Source organism: Atractosteus spatula, chromosome 2, assembly GCF_055471065.1.
Source record: "Atractosteus spatula isolate fAtrSpa1 chromosome 2, fAtrSpa1.hap1, whole genome shotgun sequence".
NCBI lineage: Eukaryota > Metazoa > Chordata > Actinopteri > Semionotiformes > Lepisosteidae > Atractosteus > Atractosteus spatula.
The window spans coordinates 28605789-28622338 of NC_142707.1; the positions used below are offsets into that span (position 1 = coordinate 28605789).

A 16550-nucleotide genomic window follows, 5' to 3' on the forward strand; every position below is an offset into this window, starting at 1 on the left:
CCTACACTACTAACAGGCCAGTTGCCATAAAAGACTACTCTGGGTATCTATATAACACAACAAAAAGCACTGATACAATTTCACCTCTCCCGCATTCTCATTGGATAGAACTTGTTTGTCAACTGCTGAACATTTTGCTTTGAATTGCATAACAGTTATATGGTCCACATAGGGAAAGTAACATCTGGTAACCAAAACAGCCAAGCAACCACTAAAGAAAAAAAATCTGAGTTTTAAGTAAAGGGTAATGTTCTGTTCATTTTGGTTCACAGGCTTTACTTGAATAAAATGTAAGACTTGCACATGTGAAATTAACTGTAGGTACTGTATAAATATCTGAGGTGCAATAATGATGGCCAACCAATAACCACAGGTAGGCTCCTCTTATTAACAAAACACTTTTAATCCCTGGACAATTTTGAAAACACAAAAAAATCCCTCCTTGCTCCTATCAGGAATTTATTCTGTTCCCATTATTACTGTCTATTACTGAATTATGGGACGGAAAAAAATATCCTAAAAACTTTACATTTTGAAACATACAGTAGCTATGAAAAGACATCTGCTTTTGCTTCCTTTTTTAGGTAACAGACCTCAAAACTATGATCATGTCTACGAACAATTGGAGGCTGCAAAGCACATTTCTTTCACTTGCTAAAACACAAATTACACACTTACAAGCAATTTAACTGGGAAGTATACTATGATATTTCTTAAACTAACATGGCGGCTCTGTGGCTAAGGATCTGTGCCTGTGGCTGGAAGGTTGCGAGTTTGTATCCTGCGGCCGGCAGAGGAATCCTACTCTGTTGGGCCCCTGAGGAAGGCCCTAAACCCCAACTGCTCCAGGGGTGCCACATACAGTAAATGTCTGACTCTGTGCTCTGAAGCACCTGAAGCTTCTCTCCCTGTCTGTGTGTCTTATGGAGAGTAAGCGAAAAGACAAATTCCTAATATAAGAAATTGTATATGGCCAATAAAGTGATCTTAAAATCTGTATCAACTCAGGTAATCAAAGATCAAGAGACTAAAAAAATCAAAAAATGTTTTAAAAAGAAATAGAACAAAGGGTAATAATGTTTCAAACATACGTGTATTTATCAAAATAAAGTATATGGTTTCTACAACAATTCTGGCTCTGAAAAAGACAGTTTTTAGTGTTTTGATAACATGGAATACCCTGCAGCTGGAAGAAAATTAAAATGAGAATGATGTGATTTTTTTCAGAGAATGAAAATCATCCTCATTCCGTCTTGCCAAGTTAAAAAAAACTTTTTTTTTTCTAGGAGACACTAACAATCCAGCATTAAATATCTTCAGTATTTTAGCTGTTACTGTTTCCTCACCTAACACTAGGCAGGGAGACACGAAGAGGATATGGCCAGTATTTTTGGGTTTGGGTTGTGGGCTGGGGAAAAGATTTTGTTTCCAAGGTGCTGAAGGGATGCTGAAGTGAACTTTGTGTGATCGATCTGAAGCTAGAAGACTGTCCTGCATTCCGTTTTTTTTTTGCTTTCAGTCACCAGTACAGTTTGTACATTAAAAGGGCATTACAAGTTCCTTCTCAGGTGTCGGCTTTCAATCACACATGCTACAGAAAATTAGGGAAAAGTAGCAAAGACTATTACAGTCAATATCGCACCCAAACATCACTATGTAAAACAATTAAAGAACATAAGGATCATATGTAAAACAGTGGTAACATCAATCTAAATTTCTATCAACTTTAGTAGTGTTGTCATTTAAACAGATTTAATGTGTCATTTTGACAGTAAAAGCAATCTGCTCACTGAAATTTTTTTAAACATCCTTTAACACCGGGATTTCATAATTACCAAAATTATTTAAAAAACAAAATAATCCTTTACATCCTTCAGGTAGACTAACTAATATGATCAAGTTGCTTCCTTCACATATAGTGCCTTTTTATTTCATCATAACTTTTTTGTTGGATGTGAAAGCCCACATACCAAAATGCTACAAGTACGGCATTTTTCTTTGATGCTAAAGAATATCAATTATGTGAGAATTATATATTAAATGTAACTATTCTATCATTCAATTAATTTTTATATGATTATTATTGCCCAAGTATTATTTACAAGAGGAAGGTACAGCAAGAGGCTCAACCTCTATCCAAGATTATGCTAATTTACATATGGGTTATTGGAAAAATAATATGTAACAATATATAAAACAACATATATATATATATCACTGCAGTCCACTATTAGAAGACTAATTTGCTTTTCTTTAGAGATTGCAATAAAATATATACAGTATAACACAGAACTGCACTATGGAATACAGTTAGAGAGCAGTACATTTTTTTATATTGGTTAATTTCTTTCTGGATAATACATTTGATAGTCTTTAATGAACATATACATTAAAACAAATCAGCATACTGTGCACATCTGAAATGTGAGCAGGAATATTACAGTTTATACAGTTAAAAAGAAGTAGTTTAAGTAGGTAGCTACGTAAGCAGGCATAGGCTGCAAATGAACAAGTAAAGGTTTATTCCATGCTGAAAAGATAAGATCACTTTATTAGCCATATACAATTTCTTGTATTAGGAATTTGTCTTTTTACATACCCCAGCTTGCTGTCCATGAGACACAGGCACACAGACAGGGAGAGAGAAGCTTGGGGTCAGAGCGCAGTGTCAGTCATTTATACAGCGCCCCTGGAGCAGCTGGGGTTAAGGGCCTTGCTCAGTGGCCCAACGGAGCAGGATTCCCCTGCTGGCAGCGGGATTTGAACCGGCAACTTTCCAGCCACAGGCGCAGATCCTTAGCCACAGTGCCACCGCCATTTCGGCTCTGAAGCCTTTTTCAGGTGTTCTTTTCTTCTGTTTACAGCATGGAATAATGTGTGTACCTGATGCTTTGCAGTTAAAAAGAATATGAGTAATGAATCAGATTATAAAATTATAAGAAACCAAGCATTGGTTTCTCTCTAGAGGCTATAAAAGTAATTTGATTGAAAAGGGGGTACTGTAGATCAGAAAGGGATTCAACTAAATAGTTTTGGAAGTTACAAAAGTACTGTAACATTGAGTCTATTGATGAAAACTAAATATAATTAGGTTTCCAATAATTTTAAGGAAAATGATTTTGAAATGCTGAAAAATGTTGGAATATTGGGATTCAATCAACAATTACTCTTAAGTATTAAACTAGGTTTTGTTTCAAATGAGTTATATGTTTAATTTTTAAAATTCACAAATTTCAAAAGAAAATGAGCTAATATGGGAATTATAAGGTAATTATTGATGTGGAAAAAGTATTAATGTTTCTACCACAAATACTCATTTTTTTAAATCTATCCCCACTAAGTTGAAAATATATGAAAATATGCAATCAATTTATTAAATGTAATTCAGCTAATGTGACATACCCTGTACTGTATATTGAACAGAGGTGAAAGCATAAAAAAGAAAAAGATGCAATCTTAAATACAGATTATGAAACCACTAGACTTGAAGCAACTAAAAAATATCTGCTCCTACAATTGATGTAACCTAATTATATCAATAACTACTTTCAATATTTAATTTAATAAATATCCAATTGAAACACATCCTACATCCTAGTCAATATCTTTAATATGCATTTATGGTCCAAAATCATATTCTTTAATATGCTGCTACGGTATACGCTCACTTTGTGTTTGTGAATTATTTCTGATTTTGACAAATAATAATAATTCATTTTAATTGGCTCTTAAACAAAACAAGTAGAGATGAAAAACAATTATTTCTATTTATAATGTACTGTAAGAATTTTAAAAATTTAAATGATCTTTTGTTTTTTGTATAATAAACAATTTTATTATTTATTGATTTTGGTGGGTGTGTAAAGAAAATGCACTTTATCAGTTTGTATCAAACAGTGTCCTCTTTGGTTTTTGCTGTTGTAAACGAGCTTCATTCTGCTTTTCAAGCTATTGACTATCATGATGACAACTAAATGCCAAGTAAGAAATGACACTCATATTCTAAAGCATGACATGTATGATAATATACAGTGGGTATAGAAAGTCACCACCCCCTTTCAAAATGCTCACCTAAAGCCCAAAAAGAAGACAAATAAAATTTTTCCAGTTTTATTTATAAATTGTACCTTGCAACATCCAAGTGAAAAAAGAAAGCAAAATTTCTGAAAAGAAAATAAAAATGAAAAAGTAATAAAAGAATAACTGGGTTGGATAAGAGAACACCCCCCTGAGTTAAGGTGGAAACCACCTTTTGCTTGAATTACAGTCTGTTTGGATACATCTCTACAAACTTTGCACACCTAGAAGGAGGAATATTTGTCCATTTCTAATTACAAAATTGTTCAAGATCAGTCAAACTGCATGGTGACCATTGATGGACTGCCCTTTTCAAGTCATTCCAAGATTTTCAATGGGATTTAGGTCGAGGCTCTAACTAGGCCACTCAAAAAAATTGAGTGAAAAAATTTACCTTGAGACCTTCCTGTCCTTCACTGTACGGTTGCTTTGGTGGTGTGCTTTGGGTTACTTTCATGTTGAAAGGTGAACCATCTTCCCATTTTCAACTTCCTGGCTGAGTGTTGCAGGTTTTTTGCCTGTGTTTTGCACCATCCATCTTCCCCAGTGCCCCAGTCCCAGCTGAAGAGAAACACCCCCACAACAGGATGCTGCCACCACCATGCTTTGTGTTCTTTGGATGGTAAGATGTATTGGATTTACGACAGACACACCGTTTTGCTTTCTGGCCAAAAGGTTTGATTTTGGTCTCATCTAACCACAGCACCTTTTGCCACTTGGCCGCAGAATCTTTAAGGTGCTACTGTATTTAGCAAAACACAAACGAGACTTGACTTTATAAGGAGTGGCTTTTTTCTTGCCACCCTCCCATACAGGCCAGATTTGTGGAGCACTTGTGATATTGTTGTCACATGCACACAATGACTAGTCTTTGCCATAAAGGCCTGTAGCTCATTCAAAGTTGCCATCGGCCTTTTGGTAGCTTCTCTGATCAGTCTCCTTCTTGCTTGGTCATCCAGTTTGGGCAAGGTCTGGTTAGTGCCATACGCCTTCCACTTCTTAATGATGGTCTTGACTGTGCTCCATGGGATACTTAAAGCCTTTGAAATCTTTTTATACCCTTCTCCTGAATTGTGCCTTTCCACAACTTTATCTCGAAGTTCTTTTGAAAGCACCTTTCCACCCATAGTGGATTCTTTGCTTTGAAATGCACTTTTCCAACCAGTGGAATCCTCTAGAAACAGCTATTCGTATTAGTTTATTCTGAACGAATTCAAATCACCACAATTGATCACAGGTGGGAGACAATTAGTTTGCTGTGTGATCTGTAAAGTGATTGGTTTTACCTGAGCAAGCTTCCAAATGCAATTGTAAGGGGGGTGTTCACATATCCAAATAAAGTATTTTACTGTTGTAATATTAATTAATTTTCAGAATGTTTTAGAATTTTATTTTCACTTGGCTAATGTGGGTTGCTGTGTGTAAATAAAAACAAATAATTTAATTTGTTTTTATTTGAGAGTGTCATACAACAAAAAGGTACTAATTTTGAAAGGGGGTGGTGACTTTCTATACCCACTGTAGGTAACAAAAACTTTCTTCAACGGAACAATTAATAGGTTTATTCCATGCTGAAAAGAGAAGAGAGAAAACACAACGTTTCGTCTGTGAAGCCTTCTCTCTTCTCTTTTCAGCATGGAATAAACCTTTTACTTGTTCCTTTGCAGACTACGCATGCTGATGCAGCTACCCACCTGAACTTTCTTCAAGCCGAACGGACAAGACAGGTTTTGGTCAGAGTTCCCCAACATTAGCTTTGCAAACTTGGTGACTTCTGCATTCTTGTAGACAAAAACCTAGGTCTTACTTGAGATTATATCATTTAAAATGCATGGAGAACATACAGTAACACAGATATCTATTTACCATCTGTGTAATGCTGTTAATGCATATTAAAGCAATTCTCTAGTTCTATCCTATGTAATTCATGTCTTTATTTGATGAAGATTATACTATTGCAACAACTTAAATACTGTAGTGTAATTAAAATAGAGTATACTGTATAACTCTTGTCCTTTGTGCACTGCACTGGCTCTGAAAGATCAGTGCTGTTTACATTAGGGTTTACTGCACAAGTACAGTCAACCTTCTAACCTGGAATCTCCTGATTCAAGCCTTCTTATTCTGACGAAGGCCAGGCTCCACACAACAGGTGTTTAATCTTCTCTGTGATCTGTGTGTCAGTTTGATCTGTGGAAATAACTGACCAAATCCATTAGAGACTCAGTGACTGACAACATTTTTAAAAGGCCCATCTTTTCTCTACAGCTATTACTGTATAATTTATTTGATTCAAATTATTGTGTTCTTTTTTGTTATACATTATGTGTATATGACTGTAGATCGCATCAGAGTTTTTTAAAAACTGTCCATACTTGTAGTGTGAAAAGCTACATACTATTCATTATTTTTACTGAAATGTGATAGTTAGCAGTTATGTACAGGTAGTGTCATTGAAAGGCCTGTAGCTCAATAACGTATGCATGTGCCTTGCATGCTGGAGGTTAAGGGTTCAAATCCAGCTGTCGCCATTAGTTTTCTTTTAACAAATAAAAATTTATTTGTAAAAATCAAATAGCAAGTATTATGGACACTATATTTACATTTGTGATATTTCTACATATCACAACATGTTCGAAGCTAAGTGATTTATTAATAACAGCGAATAATTACAAACTGCTATTGTACTGCCACTACAGTATAGCTTGTGTGAAATACATTTATTTGTCCTGCATCAAAGTTTAACTCGTTCAGAGCGCCCTACATTACAAACTCCAAGTGTTTTATTTGGTCTATTACTACAATATCGACAGCAATGTAGTCAAAAGGAACATGTCAAAATGTTTCCAAAATAACCATAAGTGAACGAGGTGAGGGATTTGATAATAGAGAAATCATAACAATGACCCCATGATGCTAATTATGCATACTCAACTGAAAGAAGGGCGTACTTTTTAGAATTTGACTATTAGGGAATATAATATGGAATCGCATATAGAAAGAAAATAATAACTATATTAATTTAAGGATCTAAATATATGTATTTATATAGCTGGTAGAATTACTGTAATCCACTTTCTTTGTAAACATGTTTTATTTTTAATTTGACTCATTCACGCTTGATGAATTGTGACAGAGTGATAGATGGAGACAAGATGGAGGTTCCCCAGAATGCAGTGGGAAATAATGTGCCAACCTTAGTCACCTGACCAGCTGATGCACTGCATCAGAGAGAATGACTGAAGGATTAGCCCATTAAGAGCGAGTTTTTTTAAACAACCTGGGGGAAAGGAAAAGTGCCTGCGGTCATTTATTTCACTGACATACAAAGTTAACACAAACTCTGCTTAACAGAGTCGCTTGTAAGAGGAAGGTGACTTTCTGCTATCTAAACCGTTTTATACAGCTGTTAAAGTCACGCAATGTTTGAGTTAGGGAGGAACACGTCATTGTATCTTATTATTTCATTTTTAAAAATAAATATAAGGCAACCAGGAATCAAATGTTTTTTAATGCTCGTTTTTCCATACTGTAGTTTGAGTCTTTTTGTAAGCTGTAAGTTCTTTTTACTTCTTAATTAAACATTTGAAACACTTTAATTTTGTAAATGCAACACGCATTCTGTACAGAAATAAAACCATATTTTCTACAGGTGTTAAGCAGATTAGCAGGTTGCTGACAAAATAGCACACCGTCCACCACTGCCCAGTGATATAACTTTAATATAAAGTACCTTTAGTACCTGGTGAAATTAAAAAAATATATATTTTGAATTAATCGAATCCTAGGTGTGAGTTCATAAAGCCAGAATTAAAGTACTATCCCTACGTCTGCGAAACACCTGATCATCTACTGTAAAGCTTTCAGTGCTTTGTTTGTGTATATTCCAATCGCAGTGGGAGCAGGGTGTGTGGGGAAAAGTTTAGGCTGCAATTGAATTGGGGATCTGTATTCTTCACACCTGAAACTGAGTCACCTCTTGACTGAGAAAGCTTTAGAGAACTTTACATTTTTATTTTCAACAAATTGTAAATATGACATTTACATTGGCGTTTTTCTCCTGATAGTGTAACAAATTGTCATGTTTCATATCCTTGCGAAATCATGACGTTCTCATCCAATCTAAGGTTTGATGTTTTTTTATTTTGAAACCGCGATCTTGACATGCAGGTGTGAAGTAGAGTTAACGGCTTCAGATTTAAAAGGTTATTAATAATATCTTCGGTGTCGCATTAATATTGGAATGTTCTTACAAGTGTAAAAAGAGGCGATACACAACGTGTCTCCTCTATAACTCTTCAGTTTACAAAGAAATTCCACCAGAGCCACACAACATTGTCCAATAATACTCTTCTTGTGTCTAATTTGTACTTTAGCAGGATTTGCGAGATAAGCACATTGTTTAATGGCGATGACATTACCCACATCGATATCACTATACAACACAGGTTTGAGTCGGAGTGTCTGTTAATAAAATAGAGCACCTTCCAATACATATAACTACTGCATGATTTCTTTATTCGTTTCAGCAAAATGAGGGGAATTTAATCATTCAGGATCTCAGAGTGCCAATTGTAAACTCAAAGCGATTTACAAGTTCTGGTAGGAAGAGCTGACAGAACAAAGTTGCAACAATTTTATTAACAGGCTGTTTCATGTTCTTCCTAAGAATGTTGAACACAGTGGGGGACATTCGGGAATGTGATTTCACAGATGCTTTTGTTCTGTCTTGCATTGTCAGATTGTGAATCAATAAAAGCATTTAATTAAACATGCATTTGCGATTTTAATAAAAAATAAATGAAAATAGTATGAAAATGTCTTCTCGCCTACTGGCCCGCTGGGGGTAATGGGGACTGGACTCTCCATTATAAACATAAATATAAAGCCCTAAAATAAATACACAGTAATAAATAATGTGTTCTACATTGACCTTTTTATTAAGTGATAGACAAAAAGCAGGGCAATGACTTTCTCTGCAAGCTAGATGAAGAAGTAAGTGGGTGTCTCAAAGCTTGAAGCCCAGCAGCAACAATAATTAATACAGTGTGTATTCTCCTGTCATGGTATAAAATAGAACAATGTAGAGTACATAACGTGGTTATGTATCGGGAATGTTTGCAAAATGCTTGGAGTATGTAATGTAGGGCGCTCTGAACGAATTTAACTTTGATATGCAGGACAAATAAATGTATTTTCCACATTTGATTGCTGGTTGCCTTATGTTAAACAGCAACAACGACAACAGTTCAGGTGGGTAGCTGTGTCAGCATGCATAGTCTGCAAAGGAACAAGTAATAGGTTTATTCCATGCTGAAAAGAGAACAGAGAAAACACAACATTTCAGCAGTGAAGCCTTCTTCAGCTTCACAGCCGAAACATTGTGTTTTCTCTCTTCTCTTTTCAGCGTGGAATAAACCTATTACTTGTTCCTTAACAATGACAACAGTGCATGCTACTGAAAATTCCTTCCCATCCCCCAGATCTGTTCTGTTCTGTTCTATTCTATTCTACATAGCATTACACAGCGGGGTGTTGACAGTCCTAGCCTTTGTGAGAAGTACGGAGCCGCAATGCAATATACTAGTAGGTAAAAGTTAATTCCAAGCTGGAAAGAAAAGACACAACACGTCTCCTCTATAAATTTTCAGTTTACAGACTGCCCAAGGTCATTCATTATGAATAATATCTTCCATATCGCATTAAAATTTGAACACTTTTCACAAAAAAAGCAGCATATACGAATTTGGAATTTCCAGTTTAAATATAATGCTACTACTCAGCGGAAAATCTCATGTTTAAATATTAAATAACAGGAAAACTCAAACACACAGATGTCCAATGGCAGAAAATTTAGAACTGAAAACTTATCAGAGGATAATGAAAAGTGCAAATAACACATAAGCCAAAAAGATCAGCATCCAGTGCTGATGTCCCAAGTGACCCAGTAGGGTTTTATACCAACTTAGCTCTCAGCAACTTAGTTTCTCCAAATGGTCTAAGTAATCTCCGTTTTTAAGGATACTTTTAAAACATACTGCTTTGTGTTTTTCCAGAAGTTGATTTGACTTGCCTTGGAATAAGGTAAACCAATGGAGTGTAGCTGATCAAGTGACGTCAAAATATTTGTTAAACAGCATTTGGATTGGGTGAACAGGACCACATGTACATAGAAAACTGTGAAGATCCCTGCAGTCCTTAACTGCTTTCTACAAAGACTTTTACTTGCATCATCTTCATGATCTTGAGCACCTACTGTAACTGCTGCTGTCAGACACCACAGCTTTTAAAATACACAAAAGAAGGTCTTACAAAAACATTTTATGAAAAAAACACACTGGCATCTTGCTGTATTTGTTAAACTATAACTAAAAAAATTAATTTACTATTTTCATAGTCATGAAAAATTATTTTAATTATTTGCCCTGTCTTTTAAGTGTATTGAAATGTAGTACTTTTCAAAATGTTCTCAAGTGGGTGATTTTGACTTTAAGACATTTAAAATGATCATCAAGAAGAATGACATTATATCTACAAAAGACTGATATTAGAGATGGGAGACTGACTCTCTCAAAACATACATGTTCAAGAGACAAAAAATCCTTATATAAAGAACCCAAAACACGCAACATAAAATACATCAATAGATGGTGGCAAACTTAGTGTTTGTTAGACACTTAAACATGGAATGCATTGACTTTGTTCAAGAAAACAAACATTTACATTTATTCATCTGGCAGATGCTTTTATCCAAAGTAACTTACCATCACTGAATTGGAAAACGGAAAAGAAATAAGTTGTTTTAAACATGACTGTAGGGCCATTTAAACATGGACATGAGGGCCATCTTGTGCTGCACGTTTCAGCTTAATGGTCAAGATGTCTGGAAGTTTCCATCAGCTAAGATAGACTTATACATTCATGATATGATTCTTTTGTTCATTTCCCTGTTCTTTAAGAACATTTGAAGCAAAACTGTTCTTACCTTTTCAAACTATGTGCCTTGATCAGATCAGAACAAACATGCATATTGACAAATACATTCAAGACATCACTGCTTTAACTTTTCTCTCATACAATTTCAGACTGAGGTGCAGCTTAGCACCCTAATAGGTAACTTCAGCTCTATTACAAGTCAGGATGATGTCAATACTAATTCTTTTGTTACCAAGATCAGCAGTCTTCTAGAGTTATTTTTTAACTTTATTACTAATTACTATTATAATATGTTCCAATTAATTCAAACTAAAGACAATGTTGCATTACCTCAGCATCCCCAGTATTGCTTATGAACATTATTAAATTTGATTTGTAACAATTCCTGGAAGTCAAGAACAGTCAATCTAAAAAAAATGATATAATTCTTACATATATATAGTATGACACTTAGTAAAGCCAACCATTTTAATATAGCAGAAAAGTGAGAATCCTTCTAACTCGCAATACTATTACTATCATGAAGGGATAGAAACCATTTGGCCAAGTAGCAAATAAAGAAATCCCCCCAAGGCTAGAATGTTTCCCTAGAAGTTATTTCTTACAGTCTTTTGACTCATTTTCATCTCCCACTAAAATGGTTTCTCTTCCTTTCTTCTGAGTTGAGCTGCTTAGGTAAAGAATACAAATAGTAATAATAAAAGAAAGATGGCAAAAAACTGAGCTCCTCTGCCAAATAAACCTCTGACAGCACCAGTACCTCAAAAGGAATTCTACACAGTCAATACCACTGATTTCTGGGGTGCAAACCCAGATGCAATTCAAGAGTTTTTTTTGTCTACCATTCCAGAGTTCAAAGAAAGTATAATGACAAGGACATTCTTTCCCAAGATACAAATCGACAAAGAAATTCTCAAATTATAATTTGAAATCTTAGGAGGAACACAGTACATGTCCAATATCTGATTTACTGACATACTGTATGTCATACCAACTATTAGGATAAATAAGTGCTTACACTTACATGTGGTATCACTTATACATAAACAATTAAACAAGTAACACACATTGGATTAGTGAATAATATGATACTGTTAAACCATGCAATATGTTGAACCAGGGAAGATCTGATGTCATTTTCTTTTTCTGTGATTTGTATCTAAGTGACAAAATATTTTACGTCATTGTACAACAGATGTCTTCTATTCTGCATAACAGCTGCTTCAATTTAAAATAAAGGTATTAGCCTTCATTGAATAAGAAAATTATTAAAATAATTTTTAAAGACACCCAGATATACAGTAACTAAAGATAAAACAATATGAAAGCCATTGCTCTAACTTAGAGACCTTTAAATTAAGTTCTAACTAACCTGACAGCAATGAACTCATTAAAAAATGAAGAATAAAATCCATTGTAAGTCATCTTAAATGTTCATACTCATTATATAATGTTTCTAACTCCATAGTGTGTATTTTCAACTCCTCTGTGAGACTCAGTTTTTTTATACATACTGTATTTTTATCTTTTATCATCCCTTTATACCATATCACTTACTACCTCTGCTTTTCAGCTCATGTCCCAGAAAAGCGACAGCTATTTGTATAACAATCATAACTAAAATAACATGATAAATTAACTGTTCTCCAGGGCTCCCAGCTGCTTTGTGTAAAGACAGTGCATGACACCCTCCTGTGCTGACACAGATTGCTCCTGTGGAGAAGCACTGTTGCGATGCATTGGTAGACACAAGGGCACAGCCATGTTCTGAGTATTCATAGAATACCCCCTTATGCTTTTCATAAATGGACTTCTGAAAAAAATAAATCCTATAGATTTAGAAGCAGAAGTCTTCTGTTACTGTTACTTTTTTAAGCAGTCGCTTGGCTTAATTAGCAGATTCTAGTTGCCAAGAGCCTCCGTTCTTCATTGCTACCTGTGATTGTGAAGTGGGATCTAATGGCAGAGATGCTGCTTTCTGCTAAATATAGCTCATGCTTATTCATTGTGTATTAAAGCATCACAGCTACAGACCCCTTGAAAAGCTCCGCAAACTAATGTCATGTTGAATTTTCCAGTTTACTAAATGTAAAAATAAAACCATTGCCATTGCTTTCAAATCATATACCGTCCAAAGTTTCACATGGTAGTTGCGTGAATAAAGGAGAACTAGCAACTTGCAAAGGCAAATCAAGAGATTTGCACAAAAATCAAAGAACATGTTTTGTTTGTAATCTCATAATATCATCTGTTCTTAAATATGGATCTTCTTGTTTAATTACAAATATAGACACAAGAATGTCAAGTAACAGATATAACTACTTGCATGCATCTTAAAATTATTCAATAGTTTTTAAGCTCTATGTGGTTAAACTGTAGTTAATGATCCCTTCATCACAACATATTTACAGTTGTGACATGTCACAGTTGTGTATGTTGTGACATTCCAGTACAATATTTTAGAAGGAACGAATCCGCAGGGTCTTCTGTGAGACTTTGTAATGTGAAGCCACTTACTGAACATAATAATCAATTCTTAAACCAGTCATCCTGTATCTTCAATGCTCTATGCTCCAGTAGAGATAGAACTAAAATATTTCAATCTCCTGATGAAAACACTCTGGATTCAACATTATGAAAACAGTGTTACAAGAATTTAGATGGTTTAATTTACAGAGCTATGACAACATTTCTAAGCATATAGGGAATATCACACCCGAAGAAGGCTCCACAGCCGAAACAGTGTTTCTTATCTTCTGTTTTCAGCATGGAAACTTTACTTGTTCCTTTGCAGCCTACGCATACTGATGCAGCTACCTACTTAAACTATATAGAGAATATGTGCAGTCCACCACGTTTACCAATGTATAATACTGCCTAATGAACAGAAGAGCGTAAGTTAATGAGACAAACAGTTCAGCTGCTAATGCGCACTCAAATCACATTAAAGGCTAGGATAAGTAAGCTTCCTTATTTTTTAGTTTCATTACATAGAATGGAAATAACTTTATAATAAAAAAATAGTAAATAGAGCCAGTTAAAGAGATTACATTTCAAAATAGTGTTTCTGTCTCAATAAAATATTATTTTTGGAATGAGCTGAAGGGACTGTCCTCTGCAGGATCAGTTTGCTATAGGCACTCAGCAGAACAGGTTAGGCTGAAAAGCCTCGTCTCATTCATAAATTCTCATTCTTTAACTATGGTATGTCCCTTCTGAAGAAAAGGTTTACCAAATCCATTTGGAGGATACCCCTTTGTCACTTTCTCTCATTTTTTGTACACAAGAATTCAGATGACATTCAATGGTAAGAGTAACCAAAAATTGTACTGACTTGGTAAAAGGCATAATACGGTCTGATATCCTCAGCCCAGCCCTTTCCATTTTAGATTTATAAGATTTAATCCTAAAATACCTGAATAAATGGAAATAGCATAAAACACCATAACCCCTTAAAAGAGAAAGAAACATTTTCTGGATTATTTTTCTTTTTTTGGAGAAGTGCCTCTTTCTCCTGAAATACGTAATTGCTAAGAAAAAAACAAACATTAAATGATAATTAGTAGAACAACAGTGTTGCCTGGTACACATCAATGTCACAAATTCACTATACATTTCCCCAAAAAATGGTTACAACTCTCTTTTAGGATAGAGGGTTGATGGAAACACAAGACACATATCAGATTTCTTTTTGATTTATTATGGTCATGGAAACCAACTAGGTACAAAGAGAATTATAAACATCTTTACAACAATAAAAAACACTGTTTGAATGGTCTGTAATATGCTGGTTTGCATGTTTATGCAACCTGGCTCACTAAGCCTATGGCACACTGGGCCCAAGGCACCATCTCTATCTGGTAACGGCTCTTGGGTAATGACGCACTAGGAATGTGAACGCTTTGTACAGCCAAAGCCTCTAGGGGACAAGAACACATCAGCATTGAGCAGATATACTTACAAAGCTTAATATAGAAATTTTATGAGAATGGAGTATGTGTACAACTTTGTTTTGTACTTTTTGCAAACCCAATACTTTAATGCCTTCAAGGATACATTAACCAAAAAAAATGAAAACTCTAAACATGTTTAAAGGTCCCGTTTGGTATGGGTCATACGTATTTCAAGTCAGGTACCATTTAAGTGTCCATCGGTCAGATTTGGCAGGATTTTTCCTGTATAATTGACAATTATGAAAGAACGGGATTGATAAAAGCACAACTATTTGCCAAAAGATTAATAGGTTAGCACTACAGAATTATACAATTATTGGTTCACTAAATGCTCATTTGATGAATTTGTAAAAGTACTGGCAGCAAGTTCTGTAAACAAGAATTCAGATAGCATTCAATAGCAACTTGTAGACTTTGGGTTTCGCCTACATTTGTAGACTTCCTGGTCTAAATTTCAAACAAAGGGCAACAGTACATACTATGTTTACATATAAAATTACTGTACATGATGAAAGTTGATAAAAACAACTGCACATAAAAATCTGTCAAAAATTGACCCAGTACCAATTATAATTAGATTTAACATCTTTTGCAAATCTTTTCCTCAAAACAAAAAAAATGAATACAACCACATATTTCTTAGCCAAACATTTTGACACTACAAATATACTAGTGTTTCATTATTCAAGATATCAAATTGCACAGATCAATTTATATATATTCAACGTGTCAGACTGTCAATACTATAACATTTTTAATTTTTAGAAATCACTTTGAACATAGGTGATAAATATGCCACAAATCACATGGGGGAGGGACATTTCATTCAATTCCTGAGTGAGTTACAAAAATATCACTTTTTAGTACTGACCTTTTAAGTCAGCACATTTAACTAGCAACTATTTGGCTATGGAAATGAAAGATAAGAATGTGACCACTTAATAGCTAAAAAGTACCAAATAGAAGAAAACTGGAAAGCCTGCTTTAACTTTACAAATATCTTATATCAGAGCATAAAGCCCTACACTAAATTAATATTAAACAGGAACAAGTAATAACAAGTAAAAATAAAAATGTGAAGCACAATGAAATAGTGCATTTTCATTTGAATTTTATATTTTTGTGGCAAAACATTTTTCAATTACAATGGTAGGTTTCACCTCAAGTAGGCTAGGGACAGTGCTTGACATCTTTTTTTTTTTTTAAAGAAGCCCAGTAAGAAAATTTATTCTAACCTTCTAAAATGTCTGTCACTGTGTACAAGAAATGCAACAAAAGAATACAGGTTAGGTAATTTTGGACAAGCTCCATGACATCCTTTAAACATGGGAAGAATTCTAAAGATCTCCACCTTACAAGGCCATTCGTCTACCCTGCAGTGCTTTCTCAGTATCATGTGATGTACAGTATATCTAGCATTGGGACAGCCTTCCAAAAACTGAGTTATTCAAAAGACTTGAATACGAACCTCTATTTAGATCAATCAAAAAGAGACACAGAAAGCACAGAATTATAGAAAAATGGTACCTGTAATTGCATAGCCCAGTCTGTAAGTTTTTTTAAGTGTTCACTTTTTCTATAAGC

The 16550-nt window shown here is 34.6% G+C and overlaps 1 protein-coding gene across 9 annotated transcripts in view; it reads right to left on the reverse strand.

Moving 5' to 3' along the window:
• The window catches only part of LOC148839504 (syntaxin-binding protein 5), a 203080-nt gene that overhangs the window by 80375 nt on the left and 106155 nt on the right, over positions 1–16550 (reverse strand). The gene's annotated exons all lie outside the window — the stretch shown is intronic.